Consider the following 20,536-nt stretch of genomic DNA (forward strand, 5'->3'; position numbering starts at 1 on the left):
TCTGCCCCTAAGGGTTAAGAGGAAGACAAATTATACCTGTTTATTTCAGGCTCTACAACATGCCGCCTTATTCCCAAATTACAAAAATGTAGAACTCATTGTGTACAGTAGTTTTCCTGCATAGGCCTTTATGCCCTTAAATGAATTGTTCAGTATAAAAATAAAAACTGGGTAAATAGACTATGCAAAATAAAAAATGTTTTCAATATAGTTAGTCAGAAATGTCATCTATAAAGGCTGGAGTCACTAGTGACTAGGGGAGTGACTGGGGGGGGGGCACATGGGTCATAACTGTTTGCTTTTGAATCTGAGCTGCATGCTGAGGATCAATTGCAAACTCACTAAAAATTTATGTACCATGTGGGCCCCTTAAAGTCACGGACTAACTCTGCGTTACAAAGCTGAGATTGTGTTATTTTTCTGCTGAAATGGCTATGTCTTTGCATGATAAAATATATGGGATGTTCATGTTACAAGCACAGTTCCTTTTAATGATTATGTTTGCCTGGTGTTCATTTAACTTCCCACTGAGCAGTGACACTGAGGCCTGAATTGGCTTCCAGCTCCATTTATCTTCGTCAGGTGACAATGCAATTCTGCATCTACACAGGATGTTTGTTTATATCTGTACTTCTTTTGGAAAACAGAAACTGATAAATATAAACAGAATACATGGGTTGAAACATTATAAGTGCAATAAATAAGTACAATAACTTATCATTAGATACATGTCTGTTTCATATATGAGAGTTTATTGTATGGTTCCCTTGGGTATTTCTACAAAGTAATCCCCCTTAATCCAACAACCCCAGCTACTTCTCATTTCTGAGACCTTCCATTCCCTTGGAAAGGAAAGGCTTGCAGCACTTGAGGGTGCCAAATGTTAGGCATCCCCAAGTGATTGTAGTTACTTACCTGAAACCACGGGCCAGTGCTCCTATCAGCAGAAAACTGCACCAGCCCGGGGTTATACCAATGAGCACCACGGAGCGATCTTCTTCCGTCTTCCTCCTTCTTCGTGCGGCTGCGCAGTAGAATGAAAAGCCGAACTTTAACGAAAAAGTTGTCTATTTCTAGTTGTCAACTGCGCATGCGTTTCCCCAGGGAAGTTTAAAGACAGGGGAAGATGTAAGTGGATCGCTGGTGGTGCTCACTGGTGATAGGAGCAACGGCCCGGGATTTCAGGTAAGTAGCTAAAATCACTTGGGGTTGCCTAACATTTGGCACCTACAAGTGCTGCAAGCCTTTCCTTCTCCTTTAAAAACAAAATAAAGGAAAGAAAGAAAAAAAGAAACTCGCATTACAACTTAGGAGTTGCATTTTCAAATTCAAGATACTTTACTCAATTCAAGTTTTTTTTAGAAGAATTTGAAATATGGCAGACTCATTGAAAAATCATTGAAGAATAGAATGTGATTTCACTGTGTTGTCAACTGTTCACTGAGTTGTCTTCTCATGTTTTTAAGCAATCAAGAGTTTTTTTTAACATTTTCAAATGGGTCACCGGACCTCTGCCATTAACTTCTACATGAACTCTGCAGGTTTTAGGTGGTGAATAGTTGAATTTGAGTTGTTCCCAGGGTCAAGGTATGATTAATCTCAAATTCAAATATTGAGTTTGGATTATTCCCAACTCGAATTTATGAGTTTTGACCAAAAATCCAACTCAAAAATTCAAATATCCCTCCTCCTATAGGCCTATTTCCTTGTTAAATCAAGATATCAAGATACTATCCAAGGTCCTTGCCGATAGGCTTTCTTTAATTCTTCCCTCTATAATATCCGAGGCCCAAAATGGTTTTATTAAGAATAGGTCAGGAGTAAAGAATATTAGGGCTCTGATCCATATCTTATACTTCGCCAAAAAACATAAAATCCCCAGTTCTATTTTTAATATTGATGCTGAAAAGGCGTTTGATAATATTACCTGGGATCATCTATTTGTTTGCCTTAAGAAATTTGGTATCACAGGCCCCTTTTTCCAATATATCAAATATCTTTACAAAAATCCCAGAACACAAATAATTTTGGGGGGTGCTAGGTCGCCACCTTTTGAAATATTTAAAGGGACAAGACAGGGCTGTCCTTTGTCGCCCCTTTTATTTAATATTGCTCTAGAACCGCTAATTCGTTTCCTTGATCAATCCAAGTCAATTTCGGGAATTACCATTAATAGAAGACATCTCAAGGTATTAGCCTTTGCCGACGACTTATTACTAATTTTAAAAAATCCTGAGTCCTCACTTAAGGTTGTTTTTGATTTATTCCGAGACTTTCAGTCCTTCTCTGGTTATAAAATTAATGTTGAGAAATCGGAAGTAATGAATATTTATGGTTCTTTTTCTAAATCTTTACTTAAGAAATTCCAACTTAAAAACCCAAAGAATCAGATCAAATATTTAGGATTAATAATTCCATCAGATCTAAATAATTTATATTCTTTGAATATCACTCCAGCCTGTCAAAAGGTTTTTTCCATGTGTGAAAAATGGGCTAATTCTCCCCTTAATATAAAGGGACGAGCACTCTTTTTTAAATCTTTGATATTTCCCAAGTTAATATATCCATTAATTAATCTCCCCTTGCTTATAAAACATTTTGATATTAAGAAACTTGACTCTGCCTTAAATAAATTTATTTGGAATGGTAAAAAGGCAAAAATTGCACTTCATAAATTAAGAGCTCCAGTTAAACTAGGAGGGTTAAATCTTCCTAACTTTAGAGCTTTTAATTTATCAGCCCTCACTAGATACTGTATTGAGTGGATCTCTCAAGGCAATAAATTTACAAACCCTGACATCGAGATCTTTCAAGAACCCTTCTTTGATATTTTATCTGTTTTACATAGCAAATGGGGAAATGTTCCTTGTGACTTTAAAAGGAATCCTCTTTATCGTGATTCTATTTTTGTGTGGAAACATTTATTCTCTCAACATGGGTATAGTTATACAGAAACCCCTTTCATGCCAGCAAAGCTCTTACTTAAACCCTCAGATTATCAAAAGTCTGATTCCTTTCTATTTTCTGCTAAGAGAAATTTACTAGTCTTAGTTAAAGACTTATTTGATCCACATAAGAAAACTTTATTGTCTTGGTCAAAACTCAAAAATGAGTACAAGCTTAATGAATCTGATAGATATTATTACTTAGCTTGTCAATGCGGTCTTTCTCTACTGCATGATAAAAACAATTTGATTTTAGCTGATCACAAGCTAGCAGATGATTTGGCAGAATTTTTGGAACTCCCCTGTTTGATTTCAATTAACTCTTTATCTAAAAAATTTTGGAATATTTATGGTACAGACTCACATCCATTATCTAAATCGTCCATTAAATGGACTGAGTTTTTACAATGTCAAGTGTCTCCCTCAGATTTGGTGAAATCTATTAATACTTATAATAAATTAATTTTGGCAGAGAGTTGGAGAATACAACACTTTAAGCTTATTCATTTAGGATATGGGAAAATGTTTGCTAAAAGTACCTCTAATAGTCCTATATCATTTTGTCCTAAATGTGACGAGACTAATGTGTAGATTTTTCATTATTTATGGTCCTGTCCAAAAATTAACCTTTTTTGGAGGGAAGTTACTAATTTTTTGAATTCTAGACTGAAGATAAAAATTAAACTATCTCCGTGTATTGCTTTACTGCATCTAGATATTAATATGCTTTCTGCAAATCCTAAGTCAAATATTATCTCTCATGAGAGTAAATTATTGACTTCCTTTTTTCTAGCTGCTTCTAGGAAAGCTTTATTAAATTTCTGGTTACAAAAGGAACCCCCCTCATTATCGGACATCATCTCTTATATGAATCAGCTTAGTTGGCAAGAAGCCTTAATAACTAAAACTAAAGGAAGTATTTCCAAAGAGTCTTTTAGGCTGGTTTGGTCACCTTATTTTGAAATCTGTAACTCCAATACTGGCGATCAAATAATGCGCTTTCTTCAATAGTTAGATGACCTATCTGACACTCCAGATGATAAATGGGCTTTTTCTTTCTTTTATTGCTTGTGCATCCACTGGCTTAGTTAATTTTTAGTTCGTTTTTTGTTATTTTTCATGAATGATATAGTTTTGATACTATCATGCCATTGTCTCCTTTGCAACATATTTTCTTCATCTGCATAACATTTGTTGTCATTTTGATTTCATTTGTTTAATATGAAAATCAAATAAAATATTTTAAACACAAAAATTCAAATATGCAATTCAGACCTTAATAAATCTGCTCATCTCTAGACATAAACTCGTCAAACAGAGTTCCCTTAAGAAGAGGGACCTTTGTAATTGCAAGAAAGGAGACATTTTTCAAACACAACAGACAGTTTCAAGGGCTGCAAGTTCCTATACAAGACTCCTGGTATTAATGCATGTGAGATTATAAAAGGTATGTCCCCTTCTGAGTTAATTTGTGACTGCCTTGCTATGAGCTGTGTGTGGATTATAAAAAGTGCTTTCACTTGCACACTCTGAACAGTTTTTCATCTGTATTCTTTACATTGTTACACTCATTTGTTTCCACGGTGGTTGAAATGTAACTATTTCCCTGACATTCTTTTCAAGTGTTTCATTACTTTTATCCAAAATACATGTAAATACATGTAAATCACATTTAATCCACAAATGAGATTTAAAGATCACTTACAATGACTGAAATTAGAGCGGTTTCTTGTGCTTGCTTTTTTACATGTATTTTTACATCTAGAATATGCCATACAGTTTTGGTCTCCATCACTCAAACAGGACATTATTGCATTAGAGAGGGTACAGAGAAGGGCAACTAAGCTGGTAAAAGGTATTGAAAATCTTAGCTATGAGGAAAGACTGGCCTAATTGGGGATGTTCACGCTGGAGAAGAGGCGCTTAAGGGGTGCTGTGATAACTATGTATAAATATATAAGTATAAACATGTAATAATCTCTCTAATGCTTTATTTACCAGTAGGTCTTTACAGCTGACACGAGGTCACCCATTCCGATTAGAAGAAAAGAGGTTCCGCCTAAATATTCGGAAGGGGTTTTTACAGTGAGAGCTGTGAAGATGTGGAATTCTCTACCTGAATCATTTGTAAAGGCTGATACATTAGATAGCTTTAAGAAGGGGTTGGATGGCTTTTTAGCAAGTGAGGGAATACAGGGTTATGGAAGATAACGCATAGTACAAGTTGATCCATTTTGGAGTCAGGAAGGAATTTTTTCCCCCGTTGAGGCAAATTGTTGAGGCTTCAGATGGGTTTTTTGCCTTCCTCTGGATCAACTGGCAGTTAGGCATATAAAAAAAGGTTGTGTCTTTTTTCAACCTTACTATGTTACTATTTATTCTTTAGTTTTAAGCTTTCTTTTCTTAAAATATAAAAAAAATTTCAATAGCCTAAAAGTCACTTTTTAGCTTATGTTTTGCATTTAAAAACACAGTAAGAAATTGGAGTGCATATGACACATAATGAGTACAGAGAACAGTTTCAAGCTGCGTCTTGAATAGCGTGGATACATATTGTATTTCTTTTATTATATTGATGGTGGTCTGTCCAATTGTTTATCAGGCAGTTCCTATAAAAGGCAGTGAATATACATGGGAGATGATTTAGTTCTTCTTCCTTGAAGATGTGCCTCATCGTAAGTGCCATGTTTGATAGGGAGAATATCTGGAAAATATACTAATACAAAATCAGTTCAAGATTTAGTAATTGTGCATTTAACATATTATGTCTTTTTTTGGGACTAAGACAATGCCACCTGTTAAGTATGTTTGCTTGTTATTAAGTGAATAGTCTTAAATTAACTTACTTTATGGACCATAAGATGATATCTGAATTGATATTGGAGCTGTTCACATGCCAGGCTTTATATAGATAGTTCCCATAAGAAGGCATTAACAGAGCTGAAAAAATGAGTTTTGTTTCACCAGAACATTCATGGAAACTAAAGTTAGCACTCTGCTATATTTTATAAAGTTGCAAATGGACAAAAGTAAAAAAAAGAAAACATTTTTGACAGTACACATGTGTTTGTGTGTGTTCTACACCAACCATACAAATCATACAGCTCCCCCCCCTCTTCTTTTCCACTAGCACATAATGGTGAATGGAACAGAAGGAATGGGGTGTCCCTTGAGACCCGAGACCATGTGTGAAAGCAAAACATGCTTCTTCTGGCTTTGCCAATTTTCTCTCTCTTTCTTTAATCAAAGCAAAACAGAGAATTTGGGAACATGCTGAACTCCGTTACATCACACAATTCTTAACAGAGCAAATATGTTCAATCTTGAGGTTCCAGATATACTGTCTCTGTAACACTCACAATTTTAGGAAAAAAAACAAATATTGGTTATCGACTGAATGGAGCCAGGCACTTTTCTAATAAACACCAAATAAAAAAAAATGGATTTAACCTTTTTTACTTCTTTCCCCTTCTGTGCTAAGTGTCCTGAAAATATGATAATCAGCTGGTGCACTTAAACACAGGATGCAACCTAAAATAGGAATAGAAATATTAGTGCAGTGGTCCTAAGTCATACCTAAAGATACTGATACCTTAAGTGTGTTTAAAAAAATTACAGTGTCTGACTGTGGTGTCCAGAACCCACCTGGGCTGCGGCTTGGGGGCCCCTACCTTGCTTACCTCTTGCAGACGCAATCCAGGGATCGATAGTGCCTGCAGTTCCTAGTGGGGGGAGAAGGCGTGGATTGGAGGAGTGGCGGGCACCAATATGGATTCATTCAGCTTAGTTACCATCAAGTACAAGCTACTGCTTTATTATTACAGAGAACAATAAAATAAAATAAAATAAAATGGGGTCTATGGGAGATGGCCTTTCCATAATTTGGAACTTTCTGGATAACAGGTTTCTGGATAAGAAATTCCATACATGTACTATATCAAAATGATGTGTGTGATATTTCCCTTTTTAAATCAATACTGATGAAGTAATCTAGAATCCAAAAAGAACAGAGGTTAGCAGCTCACCTTAACACTGCCTAAATTGCAGTTTTGAAAAATAGCAGCAAATAAAGTATTGGTAATACACTATCATATACTGATCACCTGTAATACAAACACAGCAGCCTTGTGTTTCAAGTTTTCTGAATTTCTGCTCCATTTTAGATGTGATTTATTTGAAAAGGATTTCCACTTAACAGAAAACTCTAACCCCAAACAATGTAGGTCTCTATAAATAAATATCGCACAAAACAGCTCATAAGTAAAATCCTGCTTCATGTAAATAAACCATTTTTCATAATAATATATTTTTTTTACCAGTATGTGCAATTGGGTATTCCTAAATAGAAAATTCCCACATTAAGAAATAAGGGCCATCCCCTGTGATCCTACGATTCACAATGCACACAAACAAACCATACATGTTAGGTCATGAGCCAATTTACGGACACAGTTTTGTCTTTTGCTTCCACACATCTTCCTGGTCAGGTGGTATTCTCTGAGGAGAATATCATAAAATGGGGTCTCAAGGGAAAAGATGTAAAAGGGCAATATTTACTTAAATATATATTCCAGCGTGATAAGATTCTTTTATGTGCCACTTAATATGATATAAACTATCTGTTGCTTAAAGGGATTTTGTTGTGATTTTTTATTGATAAATTACACTGTTTACATTGCAAATAATTTATTTAATAGTGAACTCTACCATATAAAATTTCATTCCTGAACCAGCAAGTGTATTTTTTTTAGTTGTAATATTGATGTGTAGACAGCCATCTCTGGACATTTTGCCTGGTCATGTGCTATCAGAAAGAGCCAGCACTTTAGGATGGAACTGCTTTATGACAGGCTGTTGTTTCTCCTGCTCAATACTGAATGTGTCGCAATGGGACCTGTATTTTTCCATTGAGAGGTGTTCATAGATCTACCAGGCAAATGCTGTCTTGTGTCAGAGAGCTGTTATCTGGTTACCTTCCCATTGTTCTGCTGATGGGCTGCTGGGGGGAGGGAGGGGGTGATATCACTCCAACTTGCATTACAGGAGTAAAGCGTGACTAAAGTTAATCAGAGCACAAGTCACATGACTGAGGCAGACTGACAATATGTCGAGCCCCATGTCAGATTTCAATTTAAATATAAAAAAATATGTTTGCTCTTTTGAAAAAAAGGTATCTCAGTGTGGAATGATGCTGGAGCAGCAGTATTAACTGATGCATTTTTTGGGGGAGGTATAGATTTCCTTTAAAGGGCATCAAACTCTAGTACTGAATTAGCCCACTAATATTTCAGTGTATACTTGCAGAGCTCACATCTTTGAGTAAGTTAATAGTGCACAGCTTGGGGTCAATGTGTTAAATTACTGTTTGGCCTCAGCCCCATTTATTAATAAACAGAAAGGTGGCCTCCCCCGACAGGCTGTACACACACAGACTGTACAAATGATTTTTCCAATCACAGAGTTGGACAGAAATTACATAGTAAAAACCATGCCAGCATATGGCAGATTACACAGCAATGAAAAAATATTTTGCCCTAGTGTGGTAAAATAATAAAAAAAAGACATTGTAGTACTACATCAGACAGAAAATATTTAATATCCACATCTGCTGTTTTTCTCCAAATGATCTTACATATTCTCTAGTGACTGAAACAAAAATATTTTAAACAGCTTACACACCCATCAACAAACCATTTTATATAAACAATATAATTTCAACTTACCCACTACGAAATTTAGAGGAAATTAATGTTGAGGTTCCAAAAAAAAAACAACAACATACGTAAAAAAAATTGTCATTTATTTAACACCCATGTTATATTTGGACAACAATGTGACAATGCTTATCTTGATTTTGCCTTAGAAAAGCAATATAATAAAAATTGCAATATGCTGGATTTTATTTCGGCTTTAAGAAATGTCTTTTCAGGTTTTTTTTTCTGCCTTTCAAGAGGCAGAATTATCCAAATACATCACCTCTCTTGCTGAACCAAACTACCAGGAAGATCATAGCTGTCATCAGACATACAGGAATCAAAATAAGGGTTGTAAGAATTGCATCAGGTGGATCCTCCCACGTCACTCTATTTGAAGTACAGTTTGAAAAAAAATGTTTATGGATCCCTGTAATAAATTCTTCTGCCAAACTGTTTGGCCAAAAGCAACCATTACCCAAAGCTTTTCCTTCCGTGCATTTAGAAAATCTTTCATAATACCTGTAGATAGAGAAAAAAATCTATCATTTGTCTATCATCAAGTTACAGAATGAGTCTGTTGTAGGAAATATATATTGATTAGGGAATTATATATCATTGAGAGAAAGGGTGGTATTGGTGAAAATACTTTAAACAGCTTTAATTCAACATATATACACTGTGGGTATTTTTTCTCTAAAATCATTTTTTTTTATTTCTCTAAAACTCTAAAAATTTGAGATATGTTAAGGGGCAGATTTATTAAAGGGGACCCGTCACCCAAAAAAATTATTCAAAATCCTATTTTATCACATTAGTCAAGCAAAATGAACTTTAATTACGCTATATAAATTATTTGAATCTTGTTTCCTTCAGTCTGGGAATTCATAATTATAGCAAGCAGGCAGGAGCCATTTTGTGGACACTGTTATTAAGGCAAGCCTTGGAACATCTCAAAATCTTGTTTGTGCACCAGAATGGGGGACCCGATGTTCATCCCCATGCCCTGGCTACACAATTAAATGGTGAAGAGAACAGGGGGGAAGTGTAGAGAGCAGTGACATCTAGTAAGTGCTAAATGGAAAGTGAAAGTAAATACTTGCCCTGCCCCTATGCCTACGGCATAGAGGAGGGGCAGACAATATTTGATTGACAGCTAAGATTTTTAAATGAGCTTACAACAGCTATGAATGCTTTAATAAAAAATAGAAATTGGATTTCATGTTTAATTTGAAAAGGGCTTTTATTATACAGATTTTTGTGTCTGGGTGACAGGTCCACTTTAAGGGGCAGATTTACTAAGGTTCGAGTGAATTTTCAAAAAACAAAAAATTTGAAATTCAAAGTAATTTTTTGAATACTTCGACCAACGAATATGATACTATGACTTTGAATTTACTTTGACTTCGATTTGAAGTAAAAATCGTTCGAATATTCAACCATTCGATAATCAAAGTACTGTCTCTTTAAAAAAATTTCGACTTCAATACTTTGCCAAATTAAACCTGCCGAATTGCTATGTTAGCCTATGGGGACCTTCTACAAACTTTTTATAATTCTTTACACATCGAATAAAAATCCTTCGATTGTACGCTAAAATAACGATTTTTATTTGATTGTAGGATTGCCAAGTTCGGTGAAAACTTCGAATTCGATATTCAAATTTGAAATTTTTCAATTCGATGGTCGAATTTAGAAGTTTTTTGTAATTCGAAATTCGACCCTTTATAAATCTGCCCCTAAGGGTCGAATTGAAAATTCGAATTTTTGATTTTTTTATGGTCAAAACTGTCAAATTTGAGACCCTTTAAGAATTCAAATTAGACTATTCACAGCCTAAAAACCTGCCGAATTGCTGTTCAAGTCAATGGGAGAGGTCCAGGGATCAATTTTGAGATGTTTGCAGTCTTCCTTCCTCAAATCATGAGTTTTCTAGTCGAGTTTTCTAGTCATTTCAATTCATCAGAAAAATTTGATTTTATTAATACATTTTGATTCGACCCTTGATAAATGTGCCTCCCCATGTAAAAACCACAATGGGAGGTGTGCTGATTCTAATCGTCCAGGTGAAAAAGGTATTCATATTTTTTTCGTTTTTGGATCATTCAGCATTTTTTTTTTGTTCATACTTTTTATAATTAAATCTTTTAATAACTTTCATGGCATTTATGAATTTATAAAAATATAGTTTAATTGTGGTTTGAAAAAGCTCTAAAACCACTAAAATTCAACCTGCCTGTCCAGTATCTCAGAATTGAAGTTGTCCGCTTTGCTGCTAAACAGCCTATACCATATACAGTACTTTGTAAGACTTTCTACTAGATGTTGGAACACTGATGGTGGAATTTACTGCTATTCATACATAAGAGGCTTGGCACTGATGCAGGGTGATCAGACCTGGCTAGTATTGGTGTTTCACTTATGTACAAGACAGTAAAGCTCTTTCACTCCCATCTCTGCAAACCATTTCTGTATGGACCTAAAGGTCAGGGCAGACAGGCAAATTCGGGGAGATTAGTCGCCCGGCGATAAATCTCCTCTTCTTTGGGCAACTAATCTCCCCGAACTGCCTCCCCTGCAGCTAATATAAGATGCAACTTGTAAGGAAAGGCTGGTTAAAACAGAGCTTAGATTTATTATGATAATAATTTGCCTATTCAGTGATACCCTAGGGTAGAATTTGCACCAGAATCCTACCATCAGCCTTGATGCATTGTGGGACTTATTGGGCTTCAGTGGATTCTAGCCAAAGCGATGCCGGTCTCCTGGGGAGGGGGCAACAACATGTGACCCCTGCTTCCCTGGAAGTTGCTCCACTTTGCCTAATTTAATATTATACGAAGCAAATCAAAGCCAGCATTCTGATGCAATTTATCATGAAAACGCCTTTTTCAGACCCAGCACTGTCAATATTTGAATTTATTTAAATGAATTACCTGTTTCTTAATTCTTTACTTCTTCAAAAGAAATACACCACAGAATATTTAAAGTCACTTTTTCTGCAGCTTATATCTTATAATATATTTATTTTCCACTACATATCATAAATTCTAGTAAATAAAAACATTTGTAAAGATTCCTACATAATGAATTCTGTCAGGTTACACCACTGGTTCGGATCTACTCTTTGCATGTTTTCTTCAAAACCTTTCTGACATTCTGGGAAATTTTCCAACATAACTGTTTCATTGCACTGTTGTTTTCGTGGCTGGTGCACACCTGTGAATATCAAAAGAAAATAAACAGATATTTTGTATTATTACTATTACTATAACTTATTTAAAAATATTATATTCTGCAGCACTGTACAAAAATGTGAGTATACAACGAACGTAGAGATTTACATACAAAAACAACCAATAACAGACAAAATAGCTTTAAATGGTATAACTATTTATATTATTAAAGATAAATGGATTCAGTATACTTTTTCAGTATCATTAACATACAAGGGGTTAGCCATTATTAGTAAGGCAGTGTGCAAAGTGTTTTGTTTTTGGCTATGCACACTGTCTTCCTTGAAGAATTGCTTAAGATGTTCACACTTCATTTTGGAATGCAAATACTGTACCTTTGCCTACACCCACAAATACAATGCAGTATTCTGTATTCACAAGGGGCAGGCAGAGAGAGGCACAAAGGCATTCCTTGCCTGATGTCCCTTCCACCGCAGTCACATCGAGGAAGAAGTGCTGACCAAAGAAGCAAGGTTTTTTTTTCTTTGCCTTTTAGTGCTCTTGCACTATTTGCAAGAGCAGTTCTGCAGCTATCTCTAGAATCAGTTTAATCTAAAGTCACTATCATTAAAGATACCGGAGCTATTATTACCTCCTGACCAGGCATTAGCTCTGGGGTTCCTTTTGCACTTTGTATCAATAGGCAAATGCACTTGCATCTAAAGAATCACAGTAAATGATGTCAGACAGACTTTTTTTTATTTGCGCAACCGTGGTAGATGCGCCAAGCATCATCTGTGCCAGCAATGCTGCTAGAATTCTGGAAAAAATGTGCATTCTGGGGGGAAAATGGGGATTGTGCTCAAAATTTTATAGTATAAAATAATATGTCAGAATGTAATATTTTACAGTTGCTGTCTTGCTGCTTTTGCAAAAAGAAGGCCTCATACAGCAGAATTGTGGGGTGAGTGAGGCACAGACACTTTTCCTCGGAAGACAAGGTTGAAACTGGGCCTTTTCCCCAGAAACAGAAACTGATGGAAACTCTAATTCACATATGTTTACCCAGGTATTGTTGAGCAATATTTTTTTCTCCAATTGGAGTCTATGAAGTGTAGTTTTTGCAGAGAAACTTGGCAAAAATTTGTCTCATCACTACTATTAACATCTTCAAATAGTTCAAGGGACTTCTGCCATTAATTTCAACATGAACTCGGCAGGTTTTAGTTGGTGAATATTCGAATTAGAACTGTTTCCAGGGTCGAGGCGTGATAAACCTCACATGCAAATTCAGATTACAGTTAGTTTAAATTTGAAATTGTGAATTTTTGACAAAAATTTTAAAATTCTTATTCAAATTTACCATTCAAACCTTAATAAATCTGTTCCTAAATGCACAGAGTTTCATTGCTTTGCCACCAAAAAGTATTAATTGTCTTTTAGCTGGAATCAAGTACAAGGTTCTGTTTTATTTTTACAAACAAAAAGAAATTAATTTTTTTTAAAACATTTTTGTTCAGAATTCAGTCTAAGGGAGATGGTCTTTCTGTAATTAAAAGCTTTCTGGCGAAGAGGACCTATACATGCACTTATATCCATTAAGGGTATTAGTATTACAACTCTAAGGCTTTCTAACTCTCCTCTATATGATGATTTTTGACCTTAATAATATTTGGCAATACAGGCTTGTTCATCTGTGGCAGTAAATCAGTTGCTGGAAACTTACTACAGTATAAAAACCAGGCATTTTCGATTTTGCTACCCTGATCTTTCAACTTAGTATCTATAGTATTGTGAAGTGGAAGGATTTGGAGCCAAAAATTATGTTTAATACTAGCTGGAAAACAACATGACTGCAACAGCAGACCTCAAGAGGATTACATAGTTTTAGTCCAAATGCATTTTGCTTGATCGTTGGAAAAATAACCAGATCAGCGGCACTGCTTTATAGCTCAATTCATCTGAAAACCCATATCATTTCTGCTGTCATAGGGGGTCATTTACTACAGGCAGTGCAGGATACACCATGTTTTTTGCACAATCCATCCCACTGTGCAGCAACCACAACATAGGAGCAAAATAATTATTTTGGGAATTGAATACATTCAAGGATAAATTCATTTGAAAAATGCAAGGAACAAGTATGACATTCTGGTTATAGACCAACAAAAGTAATGAGCAGATGGACATCTTTAAAATGATTGCAAATATCTACTGGGAGAGGCCATTTATAGATAGAGCAAGATCATTAAAAATCAGTTTCTGACTTAAGAAGATAAAGTACCATATACTGTAGGGTTTGATCCATAAATACCTTATACTACCTTAATCATATGAACAAATTATAATGAATACCTTTAGTTATTTGATTAAAATAATTTTTACAAAATGCACACAGAAACCTAGAAAGTACTAAAATATTTGAGGTCCAGCAACAAAGTGATAGAGGGAGCACTTACCGGTACACAGCCAAGATTTGCGTGCTGCAATGTCCAGACCGCTATTCCAAACGGCAATCCAAGGCAAAATCAATGGAAAGGAATGGAGCACTGCAGAGCCAAGCGGATAGCCCGATAGGAGAGATGCTGCTGTCATTTTTAATGAATTTATAATAAATTTTGACTTGTTTAACATATTATTTTGTCTCTGCGGTGCTCTGTTCCTCTACATTAAAATATTTGAGACAAGCATTGATTTTACTGTTCCATTCAGTGCAATCTCCATCTACTATGTAAAAGGTTAAACTGGTCATTAACAAAGGATAACACAAAGAATTGTTTCTTATGGAAAGGGAAATGATTCAGTTGTCAAAGGTCACATCTCAGTCAATCCTGAGGAAGTGTTCAAAGAGGTAAAACATGAAGATGTCCTTGACTTTGTATTGTCAAGTTACTGTATATTTGTTTTTAAACTCCGGGTAGTAGCAGTGCAATCGTTTAAATGTTTTTATTCAAACCTCAAGAAAAATCAGATATCCTAAGGTGGGGATCAGAATCATGTATAGCCATTAACAATAGCTAAAACAAGCCTAAAAAGCCAAAAGAAAATAAAAGTGTACCCGCAGATAAGACCAGCGAGGTGTCTGGCTCTGGTCCTTGGGGTGCTGGGCTCTGTGGTCGAGTTGCGGAGGTGCCGGCAGGGAGGCGCTGGTGATGTGCTGCTAGAGCTGTGCTGCACTGTGCTATGTACAGGCGCGGTGTGCACGCTGCGTGGGTGCTTCGTAGGCACCATAGGAATGCTGCAGGAACGGTCCGGCTTACGGTTGTTGTAGCGGCGGCCGTTGCTCCCATGGCTTCCCACCCCCTGAGTCGGCTGGCTGGGTGGATCAGAAGAGAAGTGGCTGAGGCAGAAAAGACCCGACGGAGGATCCCGGGAAGTACAATCAGGCACAGCAGCCATAACAGGGACACCTGGTGCGGGAGTGCGGCGCACCTCCGTTCTACACGAGCTAGGTGGGCTGTGTGGTTGTCGGGGGTGATCAGGGGCCTGGTCTGCAGATATATAGTAAGGCCCTAGTGGGTTGGAGTCTATCCCCTGTCAATCCCCTGTCTCATGAACTATTAAGGCTGAATAGTATGACAGCCAAACCAACATGGGGAAAACCCACAGACAAAGGGGAGGTAAAGCTGATAAAGCGAACGATACGCCAGCTAAATCCAAATTGCGACCAACAGCCAAAGAAATAGCACCACTATTTTGTAAGCAAAAACCTGACCGCAGGATGCAAAAGATGGCGCCTAGGGACAATGCAGGTGAGGAGACTTCAGGAGAGATGGCTGATTCCCTGAGAGAGCATTCAGATACTGATAGTGAATCAGGGGAAGATCGTGAAGAGCTGATAAAGCGTAAAGGTTGCCTTGTACTGCGGAGGCCTGGTCTGCAGATATATAGTAAGGCCCTAGTGGGTTGGAGTCTATCCCCTGTCAATCCCCTGTCTCATGAACTATTAAGGCTGAATAGTATGACAGCCAAACCAACATGGGGAAAACCCACAGACAAAGGGGAGGTAAAGCTGATAAAGCGAACGATACGCCAGCTAAATCCAAATTGCGACCAACAGCCAAAGAAATAGCACCACTATTTTGTAAGCAAAAACCTGACCGCAGGATGCAAAAGATGGCGCCTAGGGACAATGCAGGTGAGGAGACTTCAGGAGAGATGGCTGATTCCCTGAGAGAGCATTCAGATACTGATAGTGAATCAGGGGAAGATCGTGAAGAGCAAGATTTACAGTCTTATATTGCCCAACTACCCTCCAAATCAGACCTAAGAGATATGCTCCAGGAGATGACAAGATCTATCAAAGAAGATATCCAAGACATTAAAAGAGACATTGGGGCCCTTGCCGCACGGACTGACAACCTTGAAACAAGTATTGGTAAGGTTGTTGCCCACCAAAAGACAATGCAAAAACATATAATAAAGATAACAAAATATCCGAATTGCAAAGACTGCTAGAAGACCAGGAGAACAGGAGCAGATAAAATAACATCACAGTAAGAGGGATGCCTGAGGCAATAGCAAATGATGGGATACAACCAGCCCTACTCCAATTATTCAACAACCTTCTGAAAAGAGAGTCAACTTCAGAGATAAAGATTGACAGAGCACACCACACCGGGTGAAAAAGGCAAAAGCTGCCCCTCCTAATGCCCCCCGTGACATCCTGTGCTGTCTGCATAACTTTTCTCTTAAAGAGGAGATACTACTGAAAGCCAGAGAAGCAGGCAACATCTGCTACGAAGATAGTACAATAAAACTTTTTCAAGACCTATCAAGGCAAACTCTAATTAAAAGAAAAAAGTTGAAACCACTGACTGATATACTAAGAGGGAAAAATATACTTTATAAATGGGGATTCCCCTTCTCCCTCATGGTGATTAAAGACGGGATAACAGCAACTATCAGGTCACCTGCTGATACTGGAAATGTTTTGAGAAAACTTAAGCTACCTCCCCATTGATTTACCTGGTTGGTTAAATGATAACGAGCCAGTATCAGATGATACATTCGAACTACAGGGGGAATGACTCAGGTACAGGGTCCTAAGAGAACTTCGGACACCCCAAGATCTACACGTGGAACGACAAGATGGTCTAAAAAATGATTTCACAATACCTTGGAAGCCTCCTTTCTCCAGGAAAATTGACAGAAACCTCGAAAAGTGGAGCCACTACAAGACCGATACACCGTTTATTCTTATAGACTGAAACAGACTTATAGACTGAAGAGATTCAACTTGTTTTAAGATCATCTCAAAAGAGAACTTCAAATAATCTATGCCCTGGACTGGAAACTACCAGTTTCAAGAGTGCAGCCGGAAGGATACAACCATCAAGAACTGATAAGTATTCAAGACTTTATGCAGCTCATGTTTTAGAAACCTTTGCCCCCCCAATTATCCTGAAAGTTACCATGATTTAGTATCTCCTATCTATCATAGGACTATTATGTTATGCTGTATGTTATCTATTAAGGACTATTATGTTAAGCTGTTGAAGAATGGTCTAAAGATGTGGGAGAGATAGCTGGGGCAATACAAGCATAATTAGCAGAAAGTAGAAGATGGCTTGTTTAATGTATAAACTGTGTTTATGACGGCATTTCTCGTAGTATCAACATTATGTTTCATAATCATTCAGGGCTGGTCAGGCGGAATCAAGTCGGAGGCAAATAGCACTAGGAAGATTTACTAATCCCCTCCAATAATCCACCTCCCCCACATGAAGGTGCCAGTCACCTCTACCGCCACAAAAATTTTGTATCCTGGGGAATTAGTCTCCATTATTCAAATGTGGCTTGATATTTTCCCTATACCTTTCCCAACCCCACAAATCCTTCCCTATACCTGGGGGTCCAGAATGTACCAAATACAGTGTACGACAAAGGGGTTTATAAAGTTTCAAGTAATGTATATGATAAGCATTGGAGTGTTTTTAGGGGACTGCAGTAAAGCAAATCTCTTTGCTATGACTGATAAAAAAAATGCTCAGAATGTGCAGTAATTTCACTTAATGAGAATGGGATCAATGAAAAGATAAAGAGAACTCAAATTTTATCTGAATGTAAAAAATATCAAGAAAAATTAATATTGATTCAAGAATCACACTTTAAGGAGAACCATGCTCCACTTCTGAGATTAAAATCCAACCCCTATGTTTATACAAGCAACAACCCAGTAAAGAAATCACTAGGTGTGATTTGATTTGACTTTTGATTCATAACCCTTTAAGTATATAGACTCGATGTCAGATGCAGATGGCAGATTCCTTATAATAAAAGGGAAATTATCTAACCAATTGTATACCATTGCTAACGTCTACTGTATGTCGCTAACTCCAGTTAAGTTGCCTACATAAAGCAATTCTTAGAGGTCCTAGATAAATTCAGAGATGGGACTGTAATTTAAGGCGGAGATTTTAATTTAACCTTGAATCCTTTGACAGATTCCTCCTCTAAAAGTGTTTCTTATAAGGGTATCAAGGAAGTGAAACAGAGATTAAGTGAAATGTCCCTAGTGGATATATGGAAAGCCTTAAACCTCCTAAAGAGAGACTATACGCACTACTCTAAGGTCTACAATTTGTACTCCAGAATAGATCTAGTCTTTGTGTCCCAGCAGTGGTTACATCTATTCTCTAGATCAGATATAGGGATTTCTATATATTCTGATCACTCCCCAGTAATAACACATTTTACAATACCCCATTCTCTCAACGACTATTTGTTGTATACAAAAACTAGAAGGGATCTTATCAGTTCTTGGATACTAGATATTGTTCAAATGAATAGAGGTATAGCTATCTCCCCTGCCACACTGTGGGAGACACTAAAATGTGTTTTAAGGGGACAGTTGATCTCTCTAGGTGTCAACCTAAAAACAGAAAAGGGAAATGAGATTACTGCTTTATTAAAAGAGATAGCATCTTTAGAACAGGCCCACAAAGAATCACTAGCTCAAAAAACCCTTGATACTTTGGAGAGTAGAAGACTCAAACTAAAATCTCTTCTGGACAAAAAGACCCAGAAGGCCTATTTAAGTAGCAAGCAAAAATATTAGGAATTAAATGAAGAAAAGAGCACTAAACACTTCGCTATAACTTTGAAAATGCTCCAACCACAAACAAACATTTTATCTGTTAAAGACAAAAATAACATCCCACAATATAGTACTAGAGGTATTGCTGAAACATTCCAAGCATACTACCAAGCACTTTACAAACTTAAACCCCCCCCCCCCACAAACTTGATGAATCGAGGGAAAAAATTGAAGAGTTTATTAAGGAGGCGAATCTCCATAAATTAACTCATGAATAAGCATCAGCTTTAGATGCACCTTTTTCCTTAGCCGAGATAGAAAATTGTATTACATCGTTACCTAATGGGAAAAGTCCTGGACCTGATGGATATACAGTGCTATTTTACAAAGTTTTTAAAAAAGATATCTCTCCTTATTTATTGGAATAAATAATTAATAATGTTAATAGATTTTATCCCCAGGCACAAGCAGCCCATATTACCTTAATTCCCAAACCAGAGAAAGATCCACAACTATGTTCGAGTTATAGGCCTAAATATGAACTTGAAAATCTATGCAAAAATTATAAACAATAGATTAAAAGAATACCTACCAGAATTAGTCCATCAGGACCAAGCAGGGTTCATACCAAAAAGACAGGGAAAAGAGAATACAGCTAAAGTTATTTCACTAATAAAGTACTCACAGAAGGAAGATATACCAACACTGCTACGTACCACAGATGCGGAAAAGGGCTTTGACCGGGTCTCTTGGCAGTTCCTAGGGAAAATTTTACAGGGCTTCGTCCTTGGAGAAATAACCAGACAGAGAATTTTGGCATTATATGACAACCTAACTGCAAAATTAAAAGTTAATGGTTCATTATCATCCAAGGTTCAAATATTTAATGGGACGAGACAAGGGTGCCCGCTGTCTCCAATTCTTTTTATTTTTGTAATAGAATCCTTCCTTGCTCATATTAGGAGAAGCCCAAATATACATGGGTTACAGGTAGAGGGTAAAGAGTACAAGGGGCAGATTTATCAAGGGTTGAATTTCGAGGATTAATAAATCTTTGAATTCGACCCTCGAAGTAAAGTCCTTCAAATTCGAACATCGAATTCGAAGGATTTTATCGCAAATGCTTAGATCGAATAAAAATAATTCATTTGATCAATAAAATCCTTCGAATCGAAGGATTTTAAGCGATCGATCGAAGGATTTTTATTTGATCAAAAAAAGCTTAGAAAAGTGCTGGGGAAGGTCCCCTTAAGCTAACATTGCACCTCGGTAGGTTTAAAGTGGTGAAGTATGAAGTCAAAGTATTTTTTAAAGAGACAGTACTTCGACTATCGAATGGTCAAATAGTCGAACAATTTTTACTTCGAATCATTCGATTCGATCGAATTCGACCGAATTTGACCAATTCGATGGTCGAAGTACCCAAAAAAATACTTCAAAATTCGAATTTTTTTTTCATTCTAATTCTTCACTCGAGCTTAATAAATCTGCCCTCAAGTGTATTGCTTTTGCGGATGACTTGTTAATGTGTATTACTGACCCCATAATCTCTCTTCCTATTATAGTGGCCCTATTGAAAACCTTTGGCGAGGTCTGAAATTTTAAAGTCAACTATTCTATGTCTGAAATTTTAAATATAAACATCCCAGAAAGATCATTCTCACTGATAAAACAAAACTTCCC

At 36.7% G+C, this 20,536-nt stretch overlaps 1 long non-coding RNA gene across 1 annotated transcript; it reads right to left on the reverse strand.

Annotated features, from left to right (window-relative positions):
• Positions 1-8,728: 8,728 nt before the first annotated feature.
• LOC121395059 lies at positions 8,729-13,016 on the reverse strand. Its single transcript, XR_005962224.1, has 2 exons — positions 11,722-13,016; positions 8,729-9,160 (listed from the first exon to the last, which is right to left on the reverse strand). It is a non-coding gene; the product is annotated as an uncharacterized LOC121395059 (long non-coding RNA).
• Between the last annotated feature and the right edge of the window lie 7,520 nt (positions 13,017-20,536).

Source organism: Xenopus laevis, chromosome 6S (assembly GCF_017654675.1).
Source record: "Xenopus laevis strain J_2021 chromosome 6S, Xenopus_laevis_v10.1, whole genome shotgun sequence".
Taxonomy (NCBI): domain Eukaryota; kingdom Metazoa; phylum Chordata; class Amphibia; order Anura; family Pipidae; genus Xenopus; species Xenopus laevis.